The 17,022-nt window shown below is 39.5% G+C and overlaps 1 long non-coding RNA gene across 2 annotated transcripts; it reads left to right on the top strand.

Moving 5' to 3' along the window:
- Window positions 1-740: 740 nt before the first annotated feature.
- LOC103564181 (uncharacterized) lies at window positions 741-16,611 on the top strand. Of its 2 annotated transcripts, XR_011529564.1 has the most exons (4): window positions 741-879; window positions 2,341-2,421; window positions 9,169-10,353; window positions 14,480-16,611. It is a non-coding gene; the product is annotated as an uncharacterized lncRNA (long non-coding RNA). The 2 variants fall into 2 exon arrangements; XR_548011.2 differs by lacking the exon at window positions 14,480-16,611 and having other exon boundaries at window positions 9,169-11,689.
- Window positions 16,612-17,022: the final 411 nt, after the last annotated feature.

The following is a 17,022-nucleotide window of genomic DNA, read 5'->3' as shown; positions in this document are numbered from 1 at the left end:
GGAACTGGATCTCGGGGAGGTGCAGCCTTAGGAATCTGTACTTCTAGGAAGCGGCCCAGATGAGAACCTTGGTGGTGTCTGAGGACCTCCACCGCCTGCCCCGGAGCCGCTTGTCGCATCCTCGGAAGAGGAGCTCCCAGTTAACCTTCCCTGCTTCTCTTGGAACAATCGCTGCAGAAAGGCTCTCAAGAGTCCTCCAATTGGGTGAACTGTCAGTTATAAGAGTTTGACATTCGGCAGAAGGGCCCTCAAAGAAAAGTGACGAATCTGCTCTTGAGGATTGACCAGAGCCGTAAACAGCAGTCCGACGTCTGGGGCCCTTTAAGAATGGACATGGGTCAGACCCAGTCAGAGACAAACTGGAACTACTGAACTGTTTGCCTACGTGTCCTGTGAGGCCCAGGACTGGCAACTCCCGGGGCCGAGGATGAAATTACCAGTAGTACAGTTTAACCTAATGGCGGCCTAAAGTAGTCATGTGGCCTAACCAGACTACTTTCCACGGAGTGACCCTGCTTCTACGCGGAAATACTTTTACATTCCTAACAAACGAGTTACAAAACCATTTTCCCTATTACCTCAACCCTGGGATCCAATCCGGCAAAAAAAAATATCGAAAGAGTGGGCTAGCTCTATTGACTGACGTAATTTCCAACCAACCTACCACGGAAGAAGAGTGCGCCTGCGCAGGCCGTCATCCAATCAGTGCTCAGCAGCAGCGCCAGAGGCGGGGCTTGTGGAAACGGCCACCGCGGGGTTGGCGGACCCGGGAAGGAGCAAAGATGGCGGAGTGAGGCGAGGTGCGGCGCGGCAAGCCGGCCTTGGGCCGGGGACGTGCCGGTCCCCGGGAGGTCGAGTACTTCTGCTGGCCCGCACGAGGTAAGCCGAGAAGGCCAGCGACGGGGGGACGAGCGGCCCGACCTGGCTGGGGGACGGGAGCGCGCGGAGCCTGCCCGCAGCCGGCGCAGGCCTCGGCCGGGCGCGGGTTTCCTTCCGAGCTGCCCCGTGGCGGCCGCACCCGCCTTCCCGGTGTGACGCACCATCACTCGGTCCTCGACCCGCCACTGCCCCTCGTAGTGTCACGCCTTTAGCTGCCTTTGTGTTTTCGGCTGGTTCCCCGGTGGTTGCACCGACGCGGGTGTCTCTCAGCCGCTGCGTCTGCTGTCGGTTTATCTTTTAAAGAATACCTTTGTTTTGTTGATTTATTTAAACTCCTCGCCTCGCGGCTTTGTGCCCACTGTTTTGCCTGAGGCTCCGGTATCAGTCGAGGCCTGTTGCGGCGCTGAGCATTTTGTGTCCCTGGCCCATTGACCTTGAGATTCTGTGTGACAGGTTCCCCCCGGGATTTTAATTAGAGCGTATCATGCATGTTCTCTTGCTGTCATTTCTAGATCCATTCGTTCCCACTCCCACCTCTCGAACTTTTAAGATCTGAGTAAGCAGCTTTGTCCTTGCGTGACCTGATAATTGCCCACTGGCGCATTAATGTTGGCGGACTCGAGGTCTCCGCAGAATTCACCATTGTTGTTTTCCAGAACGAAGGGAGTCAATGTACAGTTTCTATTTATTTTTTGTAGACAGAATGAGAAAGAGTTTTGAGAAATAGTACTAGGACGTAATTTGTGTAATGTGGTGGGATTGCAAAGTATAATACTGTCAGGCATTTGTATTGGGTTTAGGAGGTATCTCATTTTGTAACTTGGATTGTTATAACCCCTCATTTGGTCTTTCAGGTAAATTCTGGGTAAGGTGCCTGTTTTTAGGTTTATAAGTTGGTGAGACCTTTCTAAAACTGGCACGTTAGTTGGGTCCAGTTTGAATGACAGGTCATTATACAAATGAACGTTTGTGATATGCTCTTTGCTGGCCCTGGATTTAGCAGAGCTGAAAATATCAGATAAAGAAGCACTTGTAAATAAGACCTATCTGTTGCTTTTGTCAGGAGTATTTCTCATTTCATCTAGGAGTAGAGAGAAGATAAGGGGCAGAGGAAAGGAATGGAACATTCTTCCTTCCTACCCACGGGGGAATGGTCATCTATACTAAAGCAAAGGTCTTTTGTGGGGAGCAGGGGGGCCACAGCATGATCAGACTCTCAAAGGAGACAGTGTTCCATATAAACTTGAGAACCACTGCTCCAAGAATTTTGACAGCTTTATAAAATTAATGCACTGCAGGTAGACAGTCATTTCCTTCTGATTGTTCCCTCTGAATAGTTTTTGATAGTGATGTTTTTTAGAATAGCTTGGTTCATTTGAATAATTTTGCACACGAATGCATATAGCACAAGTGAGGGCTGTATCCTTCCTGTAACATTCTTTTTATTTTCCCTTATCACAGGAAGAACATTTTCCTTGACTTCCAGGTGCTTTTGTATTCATCTCTAAAAGAAAACAGAATTCTGAGCTCAGGACTTGGCAAGTGAGTAATAGTGGCTGATGGTTCCAAATACTGTTTAAGCAGCTCAAAAACAAGTAGATAGAAATCGAACTATAAACCATTAGCTTCAGTAAAAGATGAACATCAAAAGTGACTATAAATTATTGATATTTAAGCTAAATCTGTTATTTTCAACAAAAGCAATGTATTACATATAAAGAAAAAGAAAAGAAAAACTTGATCATTTGCCCAAACCAATAACTTTTATTGGATAAAGAAAAAAAATACAGATTTAATTAGATTGAAGGAGATCAACTGATAAAATATAAATGTTGCTAGGCAAATTTTATTTTTTTATTTATTTATTTATTTAAAGATTGGCACCTGAGGTAACATCTGTTGCCAATCTGTTTTTTTTCTTCTCCCAAAGCCCTCAGTACATAGTTGTAGGTTCTGGTTGTGGCATGTGGGATGCCACCTCAGCATGGCTTGATGAGCGGTGCCATATCTGCACCCAGGATCCAAACTGGCAAAACCCTGCGCCACCGAAGCTGGAGCGTGTGAACTTAACCACTCAGCCGTGGGGCCGGCCTCTAAATTTTAAAAAAATATTCATTTAAGTTTTTATTAATAGGCAGATATTGGTATTTTAATCTTTAATTTCTAAAGCTTTTCAGTACAGCTTTAATATTCCTAGGTATGATTCTGTTCTGTGCCAAGTGTTGGCATCTTCTGAATTTACCACAGAAGTAAAGTAGGTTCTGTTGCTCAAAGAGCAACAGATGAGATGAGCTTTTGTACTTGACAATAACCTTATCTGCAAAATAAGGTTTACACCTACTGTGGTAGTAGTAGGTCTAAACGGTGGTAGTTTCCTAGGGCTGCCATTACAAAGCACCACAAAGTGGGTGACTTTGAACACAGAAATTTATTGTCTCACAGTTTTGGAGCTCAGACATCCAAAATCAAGGTGTTGGCAGGGCCGTGCTCCCTCTGGAGGCACTAGGGAGGGATCTTCTAGCTTTTGCTAGTTCCTTGGCTTGTGGCAGCATAATCCGGTCTTTACGCAGCATTCTCCTGTGTGTCTGTCTGTGTCCTAAATTCTCCCTTTTATAGACACCAGTCAGATTAGATTAGGGGGCCCGCTCCGCTCCAGTATGACCTCATCTTAACTAATTACATCTGCAGTGACTTTCCAAATAAGGTCACATTTTGAGGTACTAGGAATTAGGACTTCAACATAGGAATTTGGAGAGAACACAATTCAACTCATAACATCTACTTACTCTTATACCTTGATTGTGTTATATGGAAATCATTCATGTACAACTGCTTGAAGGAGTAAAATCTTGTTTGCCACTTATATAAGGTCAAAATCCTAGAGACAGAAAGTAGAATGGTGGTTGCCAGGGGCTGCAGGGAGGGGAAATGGGTTATTGTTTAATGGGTGCAGAGTATCCATTTTGCAAGATGAAAAGAATTCTGGAGATGGATGGTGGTGATGGTTGCACAACAATATGAATGTACTTAATACCACTGAACTGAACACTTAAGGCTTGAGATGATAAATTTTATGTTATGTGTATTTTATACTACAATTTTAAAAAAATTGAAAAAAAGGTAAGTAAAAAACTCCAACTACCTAGGTGTATTTCAGCATTAAGAAAATGAATAAAAACTTATGGGGCAAAATGCCCTTTAGGTGATAGAATCTTTATCATAAGCCTTTGGAGTGGAGGCTTTGTTACTTGGATTTAAAACCTTAATTAATTCCAGGTAGACAGTAATAGAGACTTGACACTGGTATAGTACAACCATTGATAGCAATCTAAATACCCATCTCTAGGGAACTGATGTAAATAAATGTACGTGCTTCTGTACTTACAAGGTAACTGTAATTATTCTGATACAGAATGATCTCTAAGGTACCTTAAAGGGAAAAGCAAGGTGCAGAACCAGGTATATACTGTGCTTTCATTTGTTGGGAGGAAATTAATTTACTTATACAGGTGTTATATGCCATAGAATATCTCTAAAAGGATATTCACGAAACACTGTATACCCTATTTTACCCTTTCCTATCATGTGCATTTGTTACCTATTCAAGTAAATAATTAAAAGTTTTCCAAGAAAGGAAGCACTCAATAAGTATTTGATAAATGACTGAGAAGTTAACTTTCTGCCCAGGCGGTGACTTTACATTAGTATAGCCTATCATTGCTTGGGGCAGAAACTGTCCAACAAGTGCAGCACTTTTTTTTTTAATAAGACGCTTAAAAACTTAATTTGAGTAACAATGCTGTCTATAGTATTTTATGAAATGTGTTCTGAATTTACTGTTTACATGGCAAAGTAAGAAAGGAGTATTTAACTCCCATGATATAGCATTCTTCCTGTCCTTACAGGAAGCAAAGTATGTTAGTTATTTATTGACGCATGACAGATTACCCAAAACTTAGTGGATTAATACAACAGTAAATTTTTATTATTTCTCACAGTTTATTTGGCTCAGGAGTTAGGGAGTAGCTAAGCTGGGGTTTCTGGCTTGGGGTCTTATAAGGTTGCAGTCAAGATATTGGCTGAGGTGGCAGTCACCTGATCTAATTCCGTAGTGGCTCATTCACATGGCTGGCAAATTCATGCTGATGGTGGAAAGCCTCAGTTCCTTCTGATGTCAGCCTCTTCCAGGGCTGCTTGAGTGTCCTCATACGGCAGCTGGCTTCTCCCAGAACAAGCCAGAAGCTACAGCCCCATCTGTGACCTTGCCTCAGAAGTCACTATCACTTCCTCCTCATTCTTTTGGTCACTATTTTGACACCAACTATTGTACTGGAATACACTTCTGATAGCATCCAGAGTTAATGCAGAACCCACAAGTCAAAAGGGGGCGGGGTCCCCAACAAGACTGCACTCACTTAAGATGCCGCTAGCTGCAGATTCAGGCCTTTCCACGACCCTGTCAGAACCACCTTTTGGTTTTGTTGATTTTTCTCTCGTTTTTCTATTCTCTATTTTATTTATCTCTGCTCTAATACTTCTTTTTTCTTTCCTTCTTGCTGGCTTTGAGTTTATTCTTTTTCTAGTTCCTTAAGGTGTAAAGGTAGGTTGTTGATTTGAGGTCTTCTTTTTTAATGTAAGCATTTGTAGCTCTTAGTTTCTCTCTTAGCACTGCTTTCACTGCATCCCATAAGTTTTGGTGTATTGTGTTTTTGTTTTCATTTGTCTTAAGACACGTTGTAATTTCGCTTGTGATTTCATCTTTGACCCAATGGTTGTTTAGGAGTGTGTTGTTTAATTTCCACTGGTTCATTTACTCTAAATCCCAAGGATTTAGAGTCTCCTTCCAAGGGACGAAGGCCAGTGAAATGCTTTGTTATACAGTAGTTGCACAGATGAACCCTGATTCATTGTTAGAGGGGGCGACAAAAGGATGTGAATAGCAGGAGGCAGCAGTGACTGGGGACCATTTTGGAAGCTGACTACCACAGAAAGTCATGACTCAGATCTGGCCAGCCCAGGTTCTACATTGAAAATTCCCACTTTTCCTTTCCATCCCCCCAATAAGTCAGATTTTCTAATACAAAGTTACTTTGTATAATCAGCAGCACTGAACAAGTGACTTCAGAGACCCGAAAGTGCCTAGGAAGCCCCAAATTTATAGGAACGTATTTGTAAATTTTGTAGATCGGAGTATATAGTTGTAGTTTCCTCCCCTAACTCTAGAACCTGTGACTATTTAAATTTTAACTCGTATTTAAGGGCCCTGCTGTTCATTCATTTATTCAACAAATTCTTATTAAGTGCTTCCCATGGAGCACACGCTCTTGTAGGTGTTGGATTCATCAGTGAACAAAACAGGTTCCTTCCTGGTGCAGGTTACGTTTCAGACAAGCCCGTAAATGAGAAACATAGTGAGTACCTTAGATAGTAGGTTAGGTAGTGTTATGTGCTGTGGATAAAGGAAGAAATAGAGCAAGGTGCAGGGGAATGGTGGGAGTGTGTCTGTGGGTAGGAGGGGGGTATAATATAATCTCACATAGGGGCTCCAAGTAAGCCTCATTGAGAAACGGACATTTGAGTGGACTTGCAAGTGAGGGGATTAGCTATGCAGATACTTACAGGAAGAGTCTTCTCACAAAGGGAACAGCCAGCGCAAAGGCTATAAGGTGGGAGCAGGCCTGACATTCCAGGAAGGGCAAGGAGTCCAGTGTGGTGGGAGCCCGTGGTGGAGGGGGAGATAGAGTTGAAGTGAGAAGAGAGGTGGTGGAAGAGGGTGGTGTAGATCTTAGGGGAACTTTAGGTCATGGTCAGAACTTGGGCTTTTTTACTAAGCTGCTATTCATTCGGTTTTCAAATGGGTCCTATAGTTTGTGATACATACATATACATGTTTAGAGTGTATAAAATTTAAGAGTCATGTCTGAGATGTGAACTTGGGTATTTTGAAGAGAAGAGCTTATGATAATCTAGCATTATTGTGTAATATTAAGATATACATTGAAGGAGGAGGTTTATATAAGATGAATGTATGCATTTTTATTAGTTGGTGTTGCTGAAGGGATTTGTTTTTATTTATTTATTTATTTCTTACTTTTCCGTCTCCCTAAAGCCCCCCAGTACATAGCTGTATATTTTAGTTGTGGGTCCTTCTAGTTGTGGCATGTGGGACGCCACCTCAGCATGGCTTGATGATTGGTGCCAGGTCCGCACCCAGGATCCAAACCGGCAAAACCCTGGGCCGCCGAAGCAGAGCATTTGAACTTAACCACTCGGCCACCGGGCTGGCCCTTGAAGGGATTTGTTTTTAAAAGAATCTAGACAGGTTCCTTATTAAGAAACAGTGCTCTTTTTAAAGGCTTCTTTGGTGTGTGTTTGGTTTATATAGAATTCTTTCAGGATATTTATGTCTGGAAAGAACTAGTGTGTATCTTTTCCCCTCAACGTTACTGCCAATTATCTTGCCATTAGAATTGAACTGCAGAACAGTCTCCTGGCTAGTGCAAGCTTTGAATTAGTCTGAGTAAGCTTGTATAATGAAATAGCCATAGGGTTCTGAAGGCCTGTCTGTGGATCTTGGCTATTTTTTCCTCTTAGTGCCACTGATACTTTTTCAACAAGTGCAAATTCTGTAGTTCTCTTTCTCCTGGTTTGATTCTGAATTTACATTTGGCTTTCGTAGGTTTTTTGGAGGTTATTTTTGTTTTTGTTTTTGTTTTGGAGGAAGATTAGCCCTGAGCTAACATCTGCCACCAATCCTCCTCTTTTGCTGAGGAAGACTGGCCCTGAGCTAACATCCATGCCCATCTTCCTCTACTTTATATGTGGGACACCTGCCACAGCTTGGCTTGAGAAGTGGTGCGTAGGTCCACACTTGGGATCCAAACTGGTGAACCCTGGGCTGCCAAAGTGGAGCACATGAACTTAACCACTATGCCACGGGGCTGTCCCCGCCTTTCGTAGGTTTTGAATCAGAACTCCGTCTTCTCTTGAACCAGAAGAGGTTATTGAAGTTCAGTTTAGAGTTGAGGTATTTTTTGTACATATGTCACATACTAAAAATGGAGAGCTAGGAAGACTGGTTAGCCAATTTCTATTAGCCATTTTTGTAAGCTAAAGTAATTTATTTGAGCCTTTCATATGTATCTGATTTATTTTTTATTGTAAAATGTATGTAACATAAAATTTATCATTTTAACCATTTTTAAATGTATAATTCAGTAACATTAAGTATATTCACATTTTGTGCAACCATTACCACTATTTGCAGAATTTATACATCATCCCAAATAGAAACTCAGTACCCACTGATTGATAACTCCCCGCCACCTCTCACCTCAGCCCCTAGGAACCTTGAATGCACTTTCTGTCTCTATGAATTTGCCTGTAGTAGGTACCTCATCTAAGTGGAATTATAGAATATTTGTCCTTTTTTGTCTGATTTACTTTTGCAAATATTTGCAATTTAACAAGTTTTGTGTTTAGTGCAATGAACTGGTAATGTTTTTACGTGTTTGAATTTGGTGATAATGGTACAGTACATATAATTTATGGTTATATTTTACAAAATTTTTATTCACTTTTCTTATGTAGTTGAAGATAGTTCAAAGTACAATGATACATGTGGTTTTGAATATTAAGTATTTAGACATCAAATTTGGAGTACAATGCTGCTTTTTTTTTCTTTTCTTTTTTTTTTTTTTGAGGAAAATTAGCCCTGAGCTAATATCTGCTGCCAGTCCTCTTCTTTTTGCTGAGGAAGATTGGCCCTGAGCCAACATCTGTGCCCATCTTCCTCTATTTTATATGTGGGACACCTGCCACAGTATGGCTTGATGAGTGGTGCGTAGGTCTGTGCCCAGGATCCGAACTGGCAAACCCCAGGCTGCCAAAACAGAGCGCACGAACTTAACTGCTGTGCCACCAGGCAGGCCCTACAATGCTGCTTTTAAACACAAATATTTTATATAGAGTCATTTTATGGCTGTACAACTTGGAGTACATTACTCCATTTTCATAAGAGGAAATTGACATGTATATCTCATTTTGTACAGTACAAGTATTTAAATCTAGCTTTTTTTGTATCATGCGTATATTTTTTCTGGCTACTGCTTCTGCTTTTCTGATAACAATACTAAATTTGGTGTTGTGGTTGTACATTTTCTTTTAGACAATGTGTAATCCAAAATAATATTTTCTTTCTATGTGTTTTTAAATATTACTTTTAAAAGTATGCTCATGCAGAAGTGCCTATTTTAATCTTCCTGCTTCTAATTTATTTTGTATTTCCAGGCATTCCTTTGTTGTCTCCTGGAGTGAGTAGTCCTGCTTCTTGTAGGCAGCCACCTTCCCTATTCTTGAAAGGTGGATATCTCTTCTCTACACTTCACCTCCATGACTGGGATTGGAAAGGCCGCTTTTCTTTTTGTTCCATCTCTGAGTCACCACAGAGAAGCTCCTAGGATGCAGTCATCCTGCCAACTTCTCCAGGAAGAAAGAAGCAACTGACATGCATCTTCTGCTGCTATTTGCCTAATTGTAAAGAAATTATTTTAGAAGCCGAAGGCTGATGTTTAATTTGAAACAGGTGCTTAGATGGTGGTATTTATGAATTCTTTACCTTTTGTTCGAAACAAGAAGACTAAATAAATAGCAAGTATGGATGACATCAGGGTTTTTTTTTGAAATGTCTTCCAGTTTCAGCCACTGTCATGATAAGCACAGTTGAGACAGCAGCAGTAAATTCCAAATATATATTCTAATTTGAAATGAAAGAGATGCTAAACAATTACACATATACCTAAATCCTGGCTTGTCCTGTGATATAGATGTACTGGATAAGAACAAAGGTCCAATTTTGCAATAAAACCTTTGATGTGATAAAGAAGCATAAAGACAAGATATCACAAAGTTAATTTATATGTGAATAAACCACCATAGACCCTGTATAAATACACATTATTGCATGTGTAAATCCACATTTTTGGATGAGAAGAGGGGATTTTCTCCTAGAGAAGGAAGCTGTTGTTGACTTCTTTCTCAGAAGTCTTTGGACATTTGGTATTTTTAAATGTTTTTTCATTCTTCTGAGAAAGGACCACGTGCAGATGCTAATGCTATGAATGCATGCTTGGGTTTAGTGAAAGATTGGTGAAAGGAAACACCAGTTTTGAGTCCAGTGATGGAACCCTGTTCATCTCCCTAGGATGAGAGGCTGCTGTATTACAAATTGCTTCATTCTTTTTTGTGGAGTCTTATATAGCACTTGAGACTTGGTTTTCCATCCTCCTAAGGCTGGGGAAAAAATGGCATAAGTGTTTTTTCTGTTCAGAAGATGTGGTGGACCGTACAATATGAAATGCCTTCAACTTTGAACCTGGAGGAATGGAGGGGAAAAATGAGAAAAGTTTCCATATAACTCTTTTTTCCTAAGAAAAAGAAGCAAAAATACCTTATGCTGCTCCATCTGACTTTATGGTATTTTACATTCTATAGCTCTGTTTTTTGGAAAAGCATAAATAATTTTTCCTTTGACCCAAGATGGGTACTTGGATGTTTGATTAATTTTTCTAGATAATAGGTGTAATGTTAGGCTGAAAAGGCTGGGACTCAGGTAACTTTCCCCAGAGAATGGGCCTCAGAAGCAATGTTCCCAAAGGTGTGGTTGGGTCAGTGTAGATTTAGAAGAAATTCAGGGTCTCAAAAACACCTCAAATAAGAAAAATATTCCAATAAGAAATATGGATCTTCCTTTCCCTTATAACTTAATGCTGTGATGAACAGACTACACTATAAAGCTACCCTTGCTTCCATGTCACCAGAGAATGAGTATGAATTAACAGGTCTTTACATAAGAAGAATGAAACCTTTATGAGTCTTTGTGAGTAGAGAAAGAATTTAAAACTTCTTAGATGAAATTAAGAACAAATCATCTTAGACCATCTCTGTGATTTAGGGGATGTTTGCCCAAGGCAATATAAGCTGTGATGCCGAAAATAGGGTAGATTTAACAAAATTTGAGTGTGATAGAAATGGCCAATAATGAGAATGTTGAACACTCTTAATAAGTTAAATTGGTTAGCCAATTTGAATTGGCATAAGAAAGCTTTTCAGTCAAATAATTACATCATAGAGATAAAATATAATGTCCTTTAATTGAGGGCAATTACTGAGTGGTAAAGCATAGTAGGTAACTTTGGGTAAAGGTAACTTAAATTTTTCTCTAAGTAACTTCGCAGCCACTTCCTTAAGTTTTCTTTTGGTATTTTGGAATTGTTAAAAATAGAATGGAACCTATGTTCACGAATCCCATTGGTATGTTGAGAATATCATACCATGGAGAATTTCTGTCTTCAGTTGTCTGTTACGCATCTTCCCCATGTCCCTTTGGCAACCTTTGGGGTAGGATCATTTGGCAGGGAATAGCAACCCTGTAATATCAGCACCAGTGAAACCATCTCTGGCTCACTTGTTTGAATATATCCCAGACTCAGCTTCTCCAGTTGCTTTATATCTTTTCATTTCACAGCTCTCTTCAAGTTGTCCCTTCATCTTCCATGGTTGTCACCAGTTGGCATTTAACAAAATAGGTATATTCCAGTTGTGCTTGCCTAGTGTTTACTTAATACATCAACATTTTTACCTGGTCTGTTTTGGTCACCTTCTTGATGGCGAAAGCTATTAATTTTAGGCAGAACTATGCCTTGATCTGTAGCTGTGCCTACTTGCTTTCCTTTGTTCATCCATGGTAGCTGGCAGTTTTTCTTTTAAAAAGTTAAACAAAAAAGGGATATGTGCAATAGAAATATATATATATATGTATATTTTAATACTTGTGGACAAATGTTACAAGTTGTTTAAGAACAACAAAATCACCAATGTCTTCCATTTTGAGATGTGTATAGTTTTGTAAGCATTAGTGCTTGGTAGCATATTGTAGTGCCATGTTAGGGGTTAGTGCATGAGCCTAGTAATAATATAAACTTTGGGTTGAATTAATGATAATAACCAATAGTGTAAAAAGAGTGGAAAATCTAGACCTTTTCTTTTTTCATAAATACCTGAATCTGTGATACTCTCCCTGGGGAAAGGAGATTAAGGCCAAAAAGACTTACTTAGGAATAGAAATGTGGGGTCACAGTGTGAAATACTGTGTTTGAGGATATTTACGCTTTCCATGAGGTAGCTGGAAACCAGCTGTCTGTGTCTTATGAAACTTCAAGTCAAAATGAGGCCCCATTTCATGATTCTGCTTTGCTCTCTTAGTTTGAGGTGAGATTGTTCTTCTGTTCTTTTCACATTGTGTATCTTCTAAGTTTATTATTTTCCCATTCCTTTTGCATCAAGAAATTTTAAATTTTTTACATTTTGCATGTCCGCCTGAGATGCTATGTTAATTGCTTAAGTGAGTGCTTTTCTGACCTGCAGACCATTTACATTTCCTGTCTGCAGCATGCTGTGTGTTAACAGAACACTGGTCAGTAGTTCAGAGAATCCGAGATTAATTTGCATGGGCTTTTCCTACTTCCAAATCTGCTGAAATGTGTGTTGATGGAATTCCAGACCTTTTCATGAGATTTGTAAATGTAGTTAGATGGAGCCTACCTAGGTTGCCCTGTAATACTAACTCTTTTGCTTGGTTATAGTAAGCTGCCTCAGACAGCTTTCACTTTTTTCCGCTTTCCTTGTAGAAATAAAAGTTTTTCTGAAAGCATAAGATAGCTTTCTGTAGAAAAGAAATTCCTACCTCTAAAAGCGGCCTTGAGAACTTGGAAATGGCAGTTTTCTGAGGTAATTTTTAAATCTCAGTATTAGGAGAATCCAGGATTTATTGACACAGATTCTACAGTTAGCATGATAGGAACTGCAAAACTGTTTGAATGTGGTGTGTCTTGTGTGCAGAAGCAAGCTTAAACAAATAGACTCTCCAGGGACCCGGGTTTAGATTCTCATAGCGTACTTAAAGTAGTTTTACTATTGGCTCAAGTAGTTTAGTGCCTGGGAGAATCCATTTCTGAAAAGCATTTAAACATTTTTTAAAATACCTCTGAAAAGGTAATGAATGCAAAATAGCACACTTATATAGGAAAGAATATTTCCTGTTGCAAAAAAAAAAAAGCCATACAACGAACTAATAATTTTCAAGAGGTAGAATTTTCGTAGCAATAAGTTTTGCATGTCTAGTAAGTTGCATTAGCAAGGTTGTACAGTAGAGTAAGTATTACTACTTGAGTTTGTGAGCTCTGCGATCAACAGAGTTGCACAAAAGGAAAAAGATGTTCTAGGTAAAGAGCATATAAAAGGTACTTTTAAAACTATGAATGTATATGAAAATATCTTTGTGTGAGAAATAGCGACTTGTGTAAGTTAAGGACCCTATTTGTTTCCTAGAGCAGAGCATTAGAGCCCTTGAATGAAACTCCTAGTGCTTAACCTGGAAACAAATGTACTCCTAACTGATGGAGCCCCACTGAAGCCATAGGGTGGGGGTTTTGCTTTAGCAACAGGCATTTATTAAATGGCATCCTTTTTGCTTTGTCACCTCATCTTTCTCCATCCATTTCCTGGGTGCATTTTAAAAAAGGAAAAGTTTGGTGTGAGTGTATATTTAAGGTTAAAAAAAAGTAATACAAACCAAGAACTTAGATAGTTGGCTTTTGCTCATGCCTATGGTTGGTTTAGGGGAGTTAGGATTTAAAGGTGTAAAGCAAAAGGATTGAAGGGAATACCCAAAGACAGTATGTTGGTTTTTTAAGCCTTGTCTAATGTAGATGTGCCGAGGCCTATGGCCTGTGACTGCTTATTTTAACAAGAACCCAGCAAACTAGTTTCTTGATCTGAGGAATCACACAGCTCATATCAGGATATAATAGTGGAACGAGGGTGATTTCTTACTCCCTTTTACCTCATGTTCATCTTGGCCATTTAGCACCTTGAAGAACCCTGAAAAGATTGGGTCTATGTTTCCTTGTTTTCCCAGGGAAAAAAACTAAAAGTGGAGCAGATCTAAGAAAACAGTGCCTCTTGAATATTTAATTCTTTATATGGCAACTCCAAAGGATAGAGAGAAGGCTATATTAAATTGATTATAGCTCCTGTTTAAATGTCCTACACGACACCATCTGTTGGTGTTAGAGACATTGGAATAACCAAGCAATATTCAGACATCTGCACAATCATGAGGACAATGCTGCATATTACAGTGATGTCAACATTTTAGTTACTTAGAACAATTAAAGATTACCCTTAACAGCCACGTTAATAGTTCTAAATGCTAACGTGTGCTACAAGTTTCTGTAGTCTCACAGTATGCAGTTAATTACTTTTCAGTGCTGTTGTAGTCTCATGTTTACTCTGTGTACCTGTGATATGCAAAATATGAAGAGACCCTTGGCCTCCAGGAGTTTACATTCTCATGGTGCTGCTGGTGCAAGCAAATTGCTTCTAGTTTATTCAGAACATTGCTTGGCTATTAATTAGACCATACTTGGAAGGATCCCTTGGCCAACAGTTTTCAAAAGCAGAGGGCTATGCTAAATTTCAGGGCATTGATTTTGAGTTTACATTGTATTAGCTCTGCTGTTCATAAACTCCTTTTCCCCAGGGAGCTGTGCAGGTAATGCTCAATAATGTGGATCAGAAGAGGAACCATTCTGCCTAAGAGCATCTTCACCATCCCTACACCACCTATGCTCTTCTATGCTCTAGCTGTCAATACACGGCCAAGAAAACTGAGTGCTCCAGAAGAATGTACATCTCTCACTTCTTTCTTTTCTCAGAGTGTTTTACATCATTCTCTACCCAAAGGGACCAGGATTTGCCGTTAAGCCTTTTATAACTGAATAGTGGTCCTAATACTAACCTGCTTGTGTGGGACTTTTGTACCTCTTCTGAAGCAGGATTGTGATAGATGTGGAGCACCTGCCTACATTTCTAAGCAATCACTTTATTAACCCACATTTTTGGTTGAAACTGCATGTATCTTTGGTATTTCCCCTAATTCCTCTGAATCAAGGGGTTTACCCTGCATGTTTATTAAAAGTGGGTCTGTATGAAAGTGCAAGCAATAGTGGCAGGCCCATAACTGCAGTCTTAAGAGTACTAATATCCTAATGCATGGTTGAAAATGTCCAGTGTTATGTGGTTACTAGTATTTATATATATGCATTTATTAATAATGAAGCAATAGAGATGTAAACTGATAGTTTGTATTTATTGTTTGGATTATTAGTTTTCATTTTCTAATTAAAAATTATCTTACTTCCATTTAAAATGGGAGCTAGAAGATAGGGGCAACCACAAGACATTCAAACTGTCAGGAATAGAGCATAATAGTGCTCACCCTCTAACCTCTTGCCTGGTTCCCTTAGTCCCTAAGCATGTTTAAAAGCAAAAGGCACAAACTAAGCATGTTGAATGAATAAATAAGCTGCTATGGCTGTAATAATCAGAAAGGTGCAGAGTTTCAGAAAGGATAGGAAAGTAGGGAATCCCAGTGTGGCGCACATGAAATAACTAGGTATGAGGCTTGACAGATAAAGTGTGCGTGGTTTGGTTTGGATCTCTTAAAAACTAGTATCTTGGAAGTGAATAGAGGCAATATGCACATATTTCAGGTGTTCTAACATTTTCAGATAACTAGGCACCTCTTCTGGATGGTTCTGGTATTGACCAACCATGCAGGATCCCTGGAGCAAAGGAGACAGTTCCATTATCTGGAAATAGTCTTGAAAACATTGACATGTCATCTGTGGTTTGGTTTCTCTTTTGTTACTGTATTAATTTTTTTGTTTTTTATCTTTTTTTGGTAGCCAGAGTTTTATCAATGATGTTTTGGTCAGACTGCATAATTTGTTGCCTAAAGCTTTTTGATGCCAGGTAAACAAGAGCAAGATTTCCAATTCTGAAAAAAGAAAACCCTTGCCATTTATTTTCTTAGTTGATGAAGAAAATAGATCCATTTATTGTGGTAGCTTAAGACTTTTGAGAAGATTCTTGACTTCGAAATAGCCCTTAAAAGTAAAAGTGATCATGACAAATAATATGCAAACAGAATTCATTATATCTGAAATAGGCCTAAGTAGAATTCAGGATTAGACTAGATGATTTTCACTAGGCCCCTTCCAGGTTTCGTGTTCTACGATTGAAAAATATTTTTTCTAAAATTATGTTAACCTCATTTTCTTTGCTGTGGGATTTTACTCCAGATACCTTTGGGAATGTTTAAAGGGAATGGTAACTTTCCAGTAGTTCCAAATTGAACTGGCAATTTTCAGGTTTTGTCTCCCTTAGTGATGGTATGGCATGCCATCAGTTAAAATGTGTTTTTCTCCCAGGGATAAGAAAGGTATTCTGACAATACATTATCATCAGTCCTTCAACAGCAGTCAGTCTTGGCACGTACTTAAAACCACCTATCCCTTGTAATTAAAGATTCACATTAGAGTACCTTTCACATAGTTTTATTTACTGTCCTATAAGTAGAGTTGTTGCTCACTGTTTTTACTTGCTATTCTGCATCTTCTCCATTGCACCACTGGTATATAAGATGTTAAAGGAATTTCATGAAATGTTTAAAGTATTACAAAAGGCAGCTTGCTTTTTAATCTATGCATCTTTGGGGTTTTAGAAGAAATTTTATTCTTTGATGTAAAAAAGGAACTGCTGTAAGAGTTGAAACTCTGCACCTGTGTATATATATTTTTTGGCAATAAAGCAGCATGGGCTGAGAATGCACTGAAATTTCTCCGTGTGTTGTTACTTAGAATGGGTAATTTCTAATAATGCTGTAAATTACGGAGATTGGAGAAGGAGCATGTCCACAAACCTGTGCTGAGGTAGGCTCCAGATGTCAAAAAAGACAAAAGACCTGGACTTCTTCATACTGAGTTGCGGCAGTTTCTGGCGTAGTCCAAGGGAGCAGGCAGCCATCTGAAGACAGACAGACCCCACGTAAACTTAGGCCATTCCTGTTTACCTGCAGGACCAACGTTATGCCAGGTCTGTGAGCAAGTGAATGTTTCGTTTCCGATAAGGAAATAGTGAGCTAATACAATAATGATACAACTACTGCAGGGACTCCTTCCTCTCTTAAATAGATAAAGCATTTAAGATGCTTTTATATTTAATATTTAAATGGCTGAGTTA

Source organism: Equus przewalskii, chromosome 1 (genome assembly GCF_037783145.1).
Source record: "Equus przewalskii isolate Varuska chromosome 1, EquPr2, whole genome shotgun sequence".
Taxonomy (NCBI): Eukaryota; Metazoa; Chordata; class Mammalia; order Perissodactyla; family Equidae; genus Equus; species Equus przewalskii.
Note: the sequence above shows the minus strand (reverse complement) of the source record. Positions and strands in the feature narration are given on the sequence as shown.